Below are 8,945 nucleotides of genomic sequence, written 5' to 3' on the forward strand. Positions count from 1 at the left end.
ATTATTCCAAAGAAAGAGTCAGGCTGCTTCATATTACTTATGACTAAAGAAGGCAAACCGAGGATATATGTGAAATAGTTTTTTTTTCTTTTTGCAGGATTTCCAGGGTTTTTGAACATTGGCTTTAATAATACCTTTTTGTTTTTGGTTGGTTTCAATGGTTTGTAAATGCAATAATCAGCAGCAATAATAATAATAATAACAATAACAATATTAATAAACATTAGACCTACCTACATTTTTCTTAATAATCAATACCTAAATGTGTTGATTAGAATTCTAATGCAAAAGTCTGATCAATCAACAAATATGTGTGAAGCCCTGCATAAAAGTGAAGCTTAAATACTGGAAAGCATATTAAGTTATCAACCGGGGATAAGCTAAGAACTGTATTGGTGTTGCGTGGTATACCAGTACAGTTGTACCGGTGCACCACTTTAACTTAATGTAACCACTTTGGGTTTATGTCCCTAAAATGTAATATTTTCCTGCTTGTCCTCCCAACTTCTCTGGCCTGTCCATTTTTTTGGTCTAATTATGATCAATGAATACCACTTGTGTTTAATGAAGTTAAACTCCAGATCTTTATAGGATTTGTGGTAGAGAAAGCTTTATTAATGGAGATAATCCCTACGTTTTTACCCTGCTTTAACTAGTTTAGCGACAGTGCTAATGAGAGGGAGTCAAACTTGCAAGCAAATTAAGTGTTTTAACTCTGAGGCAGCCACTGCAAGGTTTACTTTCCCCCAGGTTGAAACAGACTTTAAAAGTTTTTCTCCAACCTTATCTTAGCAATACTATGCTAAATTTCAACTCATTGACCCTTTTAACGTTGATAATTTAATCCTCATCTGGTTGTCGGTGAAAGGTGTCATGTGCTGATTTGCTAAAATAGATGAAAAAAGTTTCAGTTGAGCTTTTTCTACTGTAGCATTAGCAACAGTTTTAAAATCATGGCCTGCTTTCTATCAAGGCGTTCCTATCACCTCTCAGAAAGTCATTGCTAACTGACTGAGAATCTCAATTGTGGTTGTAAAATAATAATGATAATAATAATAATAATTTAACTTTATTTATTTCATATTGGAGAAATTTACCTCTGCATTTAACCCATCCCCTTGGGGAGCAATAGGCTGCCATTGTGCAGCACCCAGGGAGCAGTCCTTAGAGCACAACTGTACTGCTCTAATCCCTAGGCCAACACTACCCATTAAAAAAACAAAATTAAAAATTTACCTAAGAAAGCAAAAAACAAGTTTGTATCAGCTTTAACAAGCTAAGGATGACCTTTAATGCAAAATCCATGTAGGCTAACTAGCTAAGTTTCTTTATTTTAAATTTATGGAGGAAAATGATTAGATAACAGATTGTTGGAATATATTTCTTACAGTGTGTTAGTCAATTTTATCTATAACCAATCAATGCCAAAATCAAACTTGCTTATTGAAAGTTTAGCCTATGGCAGTCATTTATTAAAAACACATCTTGGTTGAGGTTTATAGGAAAATCTTTCATACGTCAACTTCATGGAATAGGTTGCCTAATAAATTTATTTCAAACATTAATATAAATCATAGCAATAGAAAAAAAGAAGGAAACAATGTAAATGTAAATGTAAATATATAGAACAACAGAAATATTATTAACAATAATAAAAAATTAATAATAATATTCTAAATAAATGAAATTTACTGATATCACATTGGAGAAATGTACCTCTGCATTTAACCCATACCCTTGGGGAGCAGTGGGCTGCCATAGTGTGGCTCACGGGGAGCAATCAGGCGTTAAGGGTCTTGCTCAGACACCCAGAGTGGCAGTCTGTGGGAGTGGGTTTCGAACTCACAAATTCAGGATTCCAAGTTCTGTGGCCTAACCACTTGGCGCCACTCCCCCAAAACAATATAATCCAATAATTTAACAAAGTTTAGCTTGAAAAGGAACCAGTAGAAGAAAAATTATTTATATTTTAATATATCCAAAATCTATCCAGTCTTCTCATCTTTATACTTTACAGCTATTTACACATCGGCTAATAAAAATAAAAACGGGCAATTTGGTAACCGAGCACCATTTCAATTCATCAAAAGTCCTGCTCAAAATCAAAAACTGAAAGAATAACTTCACTCCTATGCTGTCAGCCATCTTCTACCTCTCATATTTTTTTAAACTGATTTATCTGATGATATTGTTTTAAAGCCTTCCACTCATCTATTCCGCACACTAATATAATAAAACTTTCTCTTATCTGTTGTGTGAAAGCAGTTTTTCGTAGATGAAAACACTTCCACATACAGTTTCCCAGCCTTGTTTGTCTTGGAATATTTTCTTGAATAGATAATATTTTTTATTCACTGTTTATTACTTTACTATGTAAACTTTACTAATGCTAAAGTTTACAGTTAAACTCAAAGAGCAAGTTTACCTTCTTAACATTAAAGCTGTCGTTACTGATAAGCAGCCCACCATAGCTGCTTAGCTTCTTGCTATTTCAGTACAACATATATACTTTGAACAATCATATTTGAAAAATGGTTAGAATTGAATAGATTTCTGTATCATTTTTGTAAAATAATATGTGCAGATTGTAACATTATTTACTTCTGTTTGTTTTATCAGTGTGAACTAGCAGAAATACTCATAATAGTCACCATCGGAGTGTGTAATTGTCTACCTGTGAGGCCTGCATTGCTTAATAATGAGTCGCTTACGCTCACACACACATGCACACACATGCACAGACTGTAATTAGGCAGTAGGCAGTGAGGAGAATGCTGTGATTACTCAACGAGTGACTCGAGGAGTTAAGTAGCACCCTGGAGGTGAGGCCGTGGCCTCTTCTCTCCTGTGTAAATAGGTGGAGGGATTACTTGAGCCGTTCAGGGGGAGGAGGTGTGTGTCTGTGGCCAGGACCTGTCTGGTGGTCACCTCTGCAGTGTAAATAGTTATTCCTAAATAACAGAACAGCTCACACTGCACCAAGAGCCAGTTTAAGGTGACACCTCTAAGATTTCTTTTTTTTGCTACTTCATTTAGATTCGTAAGTAAATAAAAAAAAAAGAAAGTAGAATAAAACTGATTTATTTAATGGATTTATCTCCTCTTCAGTGTGTCTTCCATCTATACTGTTCTGTAACAGAGAGCCAGAGCTGGTGGTATTAGCATCTAAGGCTTTTTTCCGCCCGCCGAAGAGCAGAGAAGTGCTTTTTGAGCGGCATGCCGTCCAGACTCTGCAGAATCAATCAGGAGGCTTTTCTGAGCTTGACGTTGGGCAGCTCGACAGGATAGAAAGCCCTTTGTTAAGTCAAAGCTGCTTTTTCCAACTCACCGCAGAGCACCAGAGTCTGTCTTCATGTCGACAAAGCAAACACCAGAGCTGCTGGCCTGCCAGGATGGTAAAAAAAAAGCCACCTAACAATGCAGGGATATTTACTGCATAAAGTTTCCCCCACTATGGATAATGTTTCCTCTTTAGAAAATGGCAGCAGATGAGGATGAGGTCATTCTCTCATCACAAGGGCTATTATGAGCAATGGATGCTTGTTTCCACCTTTGAAGCTGTCCCCATTTAACTATGTTTAACACAGATGTCACAGTTTTTCCAATCTGCAGTTAAATTAAAGATGTTTGTATTATGCTGGTTTCTGAGATTACCAACATAAACAGGTCTGGGGCATAGCTCATCATTTCAGGACGAGGCATATTCCCTTGTTTTCTACTTTGTCCAAACTCAGCAGCTCTTTCTGGCTTAGTGCTGATGAGAATCGGACGTCCAGCTTCCAGTTTTGGATCTGGGCATAAACACAATGCCTGCTAAAGACAAATTTCCTTTCTCTGAGGTATTTTCAGTGGCTGACCACCAAAACATGGCTACTTTCCAGACTTTAGGTAGCACTATATGAACACAGTTTTAGACCTCCAGGAATTTGTTTGGGATTTTGATCATTTCTGAAGAATCTTAACTCCAGATGTAAAAGGATGAATAATTTTACAAAAAATGACAAAACTCTACCCCTCTAAAAGTAAACATTTATTTCTCAGAAATATGAACTCCCATCAGCGCTGGTTTATTTTACACTGTATAAATAAAGTAAGAAAACAGAACTTATTGATCCTAAATCTCTGTCCTACGAGGCGATGCGGGATTCCACAAGGCTCCATTCTCTGCCAATTTTAATTCCCAAACTTTAAAGTCTTACAAAACTATCCAATCAATTTATACTTTTACTTTTCATTTAAACTATAAATTTGAATGGATTTTATTTATTTACTTGTATTGGATCAACAAAAATCTAATAAGAAGTTTTTTTGTAGAAAAATATTCAGAGTACTCATGCATGCATAGTTAATCAATTCTCATAACTTTGAATTAAATCCAGTGCAATGAATTGTTACCTAATCTTTACTGACTGGAACTTTAGCCTAAGCATTGCTCACCTCAAGAATCACTGCTTAGTCACAATGTGCAACAACTGCAAAATTATAAACATATGATCAGCATCTAATATTACATAGAGAAAGCACACAAGATCCAATTGTAAGTGATCTTTCTTGTAGTAGAGGGGAACTGCAGCTCAGGTATGAGAGCGTGGATGCGTAAAACATGTAGAATGTGTGTTTTGAGACAGAGATCAGATAAGAAATTAACACTGTAGATATTAATGAAAACACCATCCCCAAGGTGGCCCACGGTAATGGCAGTATCATATAGGATTCCTGTTCTCAGTAGGAACAGGGAAGCAGTAGAGTTGATTGGGCAATGAATGGAGCTAAATGCAGGGCAACCCTGGCTTCAGATGTTGTTTTTTAAAAATGTTCTCCACCTTTCGCAAAAGTAGAGACAAAAAAATCAGCGTTTAGATTAGGGAAAGATGGTAAGAGGAATTTCGTAGACACTTACAGGTTTTCAAAGAGCTAAAGGTAACCATATGGTATTACCTTACAGGACCTGGGAAAAGAAAACTCAAAATCAGATTTTTTTTTCTCCAGTTGTATATGCCTTTATGTTGCTTTATCATACAAAGTCTCAATAACACTTTCAAATTTATGAGTTTCATAATGTTGACATGAGCAAAAAGTATAGATACTTGCAAGGCACTAGGTTGTATATATATATATATATTGATCTGCAATGAAACCAATCTTAATTATAAACCATACTATTTGAAAATTATATCCTAAGCTAAATGTAATGTTTCTCCTTTGGCTTGGCCTTGATTTGCATAAAAACTAAAAAACATAAAACAACTTGCAAAACAAACAAAGAACAAAAAACAACAACATTAAAATATGAAACTAATTTAAGCCAGTCAGAAAAAATTATAATTGAACTTTATTGATCTCACAATGGAGAAATGTACCTATGCATTTAACCGATCCCCTTAGGGAGCAGTTGGCTGCCACTGTGCTGCACGCGGGGAGCAGTGTGGGGTGTAGGGCCTTGCTTAGAGACCCAGAGTGGATGCTGTGGGGTCGAACCACAAGCCACTGCTCTTACCCACTAGGCCAACACTCCCTGACCAACAACAATATCAAGAAAAGAGATTTGATAACCGTACACAAGAAGCTGTTTCTTTTTAGTAAACTGCTTTAGCTTAAACCTAAACTAAAGTTAGTTGGATTTAAGTTAGGGACATCCTCATGTTAAGTTCTCCTGAAGAATATGTTACTCAGCAACTTACTCTACCTGTTTTCTTTAAACACCCAAGAAAAAAAAGGTATTGAAATTATTTAAAAAATAAAGACATTAAAATAAACTTATGTATTAATTATATAGAATTTGTCAAAGTTCATCAAATTCAGCTTTTTTAAAATATGGACATGATGTGATCTACTGGGGCTTCCTTTTAAGAGCTCACTTAGCTCAAAATCATCCTGAGCAGCTAAACAGTTGTTGAAGCTTCTTGTAACCAAGAGGTTAAACAGTAATTTAGATGTGGAAAAAAAATCTGAGTACATAAAAACATTTGCAGTATAAACTGGTAGACAGTCTCTAATCAGTCGGAAAGTATACAACTCTGCTCACAACCTCGGCATGCTTGTTTATTGGATAACAATTCAGCACTGATTGGATATTTTTATTGTCAGATTTAGAACTTTTTATGCGAATATTCTTGCTTTTCTTTACACTTACAAGAAAGCCTTTTGTTGAATATAAAATAAAAACTAAGTTTAAAACTTCAACCCGTCCGAATTTTTTAGGCCATAAAAAAGGGACTCAAACTTAGAACTTATTTAAGAACTTGTAAGTTTTTGGCAAAGATTGCTCAAACCTTTTCAATAAACTTGTATGTATACATTTAGGATATCTAATCACTGCATCTCTTTTATTAAACAAAATCAGCATCGACATTAGAGGAAGTTTTTGTTTCCTTTATTGTGTATAATTTAACCTGCCAATAACGCATTAAAATGTAGAGCAATAGATACAGTAATAAAACACCAATGGGTTCTCCAGGATTGAGCCGTTAATGTCCATGGGTATAGTGCCTTTAACAATAAACTGACTTTGCTTTCTCCTCTGTAAGAGTTTAAGCCTCAGATATTTACTCCAGAATGAGGTTTCTATATCTGTTTATCCCTTCAATCCACCTGCATCTATAGATGATAAAAGCTAATCCAAGAGGAAAAGGTCTGCTTTGTATTCAGAACCACCTTCAGATGGGATGAGTAAATGGCGCTGAAAAATCCTGGTAGACACAAATGGAATTAGGACGCTGATTTGACCCGCGGAGAGGAATCGGCTCTGAGTGAGTGTGTTTGGTGCTGCTTAGTGTGAGATCAGGTTTTAAATTTTTATCCATCTCGGGAGACACTTTGTAAAAACACATTTCCTTTTTGTAAACATTAGAATATATTTTTTTTATTTCCTTTCCACCTGTGACATCTGGATTCTCCCAAGAGAATACATGTCCCTGAGATTTATAATGGAGGCTTATAGCTCTGTGCTGCGTTTTGTATGATCTTTCTGCTCTCATTGTAAAAAACTGTTCAACTCACTCTTCTTACATTTTGCTCTTTCTGATTTTGGGACAATAAAGTAGTAGTTGCAGAAAAGGAATGAAGAAAATTATCAATTTACAGAACTGTTAGAAATTATTTAGAAAACAGGGAGTCCATGAAATTGGACACATTTCCGGAAAGCAGGTGCTTGTGTTGAGCTGATGATGAACAAACAAGCCACATGATGAGGAAGGACATGTCCTCTGCAAGAGTCGAGACTTACTCTATTGTTTCTTAACCCTGTTTCACCACAGATACTTTGGTGTGTCTTCTGGGGCTTTGTGAGATCATATTATTGTTTTGTCTTGTTTGGTTGAGACTAGGCAACCAGATTATTTGTTAGGGTTGACAAAGAACCTTTCTAAAAAGGAGTAAATACAGCTGGTTGTTCCTTAACGTTCCTGTCGACCATGTTTCCTTTTCATGCTCTGGCAAAGCATGTTTCTGCAGTCCAGAATGCATGTAGGACCTGTAAATTAGCTGATCTTTAGTTCTCTCTTCTTAGAGGCTTTGAATAAAACAATGATTGTTATTAGGTTGCACATGCATGTGTAAACTCTCTGTTGTAAGATATAATACTCGTAGAAAAATCTACGTATATTGACATTTGTATTGCTCTTTCAAAACGAGATTAATGTGAATAATTATCTTAGTTTAAGAAAGGCTGAGGTTCAGTTTAGCCAAAAGGAGAATACATAGCAAAAATACTAGGTCTGAAAAATGGAAAAACAATCAACCTGGAGTTATTTTACAGCTTCTTTAAAAATACATGCACAGCCACAATTTGTCTTTTTTTTTAATCGTTTTTTATTGATGAGATTTATCAGTTTATTTTTGATGTTTTATTTTTTAAAAATCAATTTCTTTTTTTATATTTTATTCTAATTAATAATATTACGTTACATTTAACGGGATTAAATTGCCTGTAAAGTTCCTTGATTTTAAATTATCTTATTCAGTTACAAACTTAGACCAAAATGAACATTAAACTGCATAAAACAATGAGACAACCAACATAGCACATGTGCATAATCAGTCTAAGGAATATCATGTGATAAGGTAGCTCAGGACTACCAAATTCAAAAGACCTTTTCAGGAATTTTTGAATAAAGCCGACTTAAGGATTGAAAATAAAGATATTACATTTTACTTAAATTAGAGGTGAGTTTGCTGAGTATAGCTTTGTATATGACAATATATTAAAGCTGTTGCTTGAAGCTTTGCAAGGTTCAAGTAACCCAATCATGGAGCGAACATTGAAACTTTTCTACAATGAAATATAATAAAAAAGAAAAGATTAGATTATCAGCAGCAAATAGAATTGGAAACAGAAAAACACATGTTCACATGTCACAAAAGACTGTTTAAAAACTATTAGGTATAAAATATTACTAATAGTGATATTCACTTAATCTAAACAGCAGGATTTATAGCCAGTGTGTTTCAATACTGTCACTATGTTAATAAAATCTAAATATGTATTCTGAACAAGTTCTGAACGTTTAAGTGACACCTTAAGACAGGACCTTGCTCTTGAAGCTCAACCTAACCTTTATATGAAATTTAGCTCAAATAATTTTGCAATCCAAATTATAACAGCTGGTACAAAGAGATGAGAAATATGATTCAGATAAAAAAAAATAATCTGAAAGGTCTAATTATAGGTGTTGCGCATCATATGATTTTTACAGATTTCAGAATTGCAAACAGGTAATGATTTTTTACCTTTTTCACTCTAATTATGGCACCGTCTATGTTAATTTACAGTTACTTTGTAGAGCATTAAAAGAAATTCAATTTCTCTGAGAAAATGTCACAAAGAAAAACATTCTTTAGCTCCTCATCACTGTATGGGATCCTGATCCATCCTTGTTTTAAACCTTAAAATTATTGTCCAGGTTGTTGATTCAAACATGATTGAAGTGTAGCTTTTTCTTTAATAT

The sequence above is a fragment of the Cyprinodon variegatus genome, unplaced genomic scaffold, assembly GCF_000732505.1.
Source record: "Cyprinodon variegatus isolate N-32 unplaced genomic scaffold, C_variegatus-1.0 Scaffold308, whole genome shotgun sequence".
Classification (NCBI taxonomy): domain Eukaryota; kingdom Metazoa; phylum Chordata; class Actinopteri; order Cyprinodontiformes; family Cyprinodontidae; genus Cyprinodon; species Cyprinodon variegatus.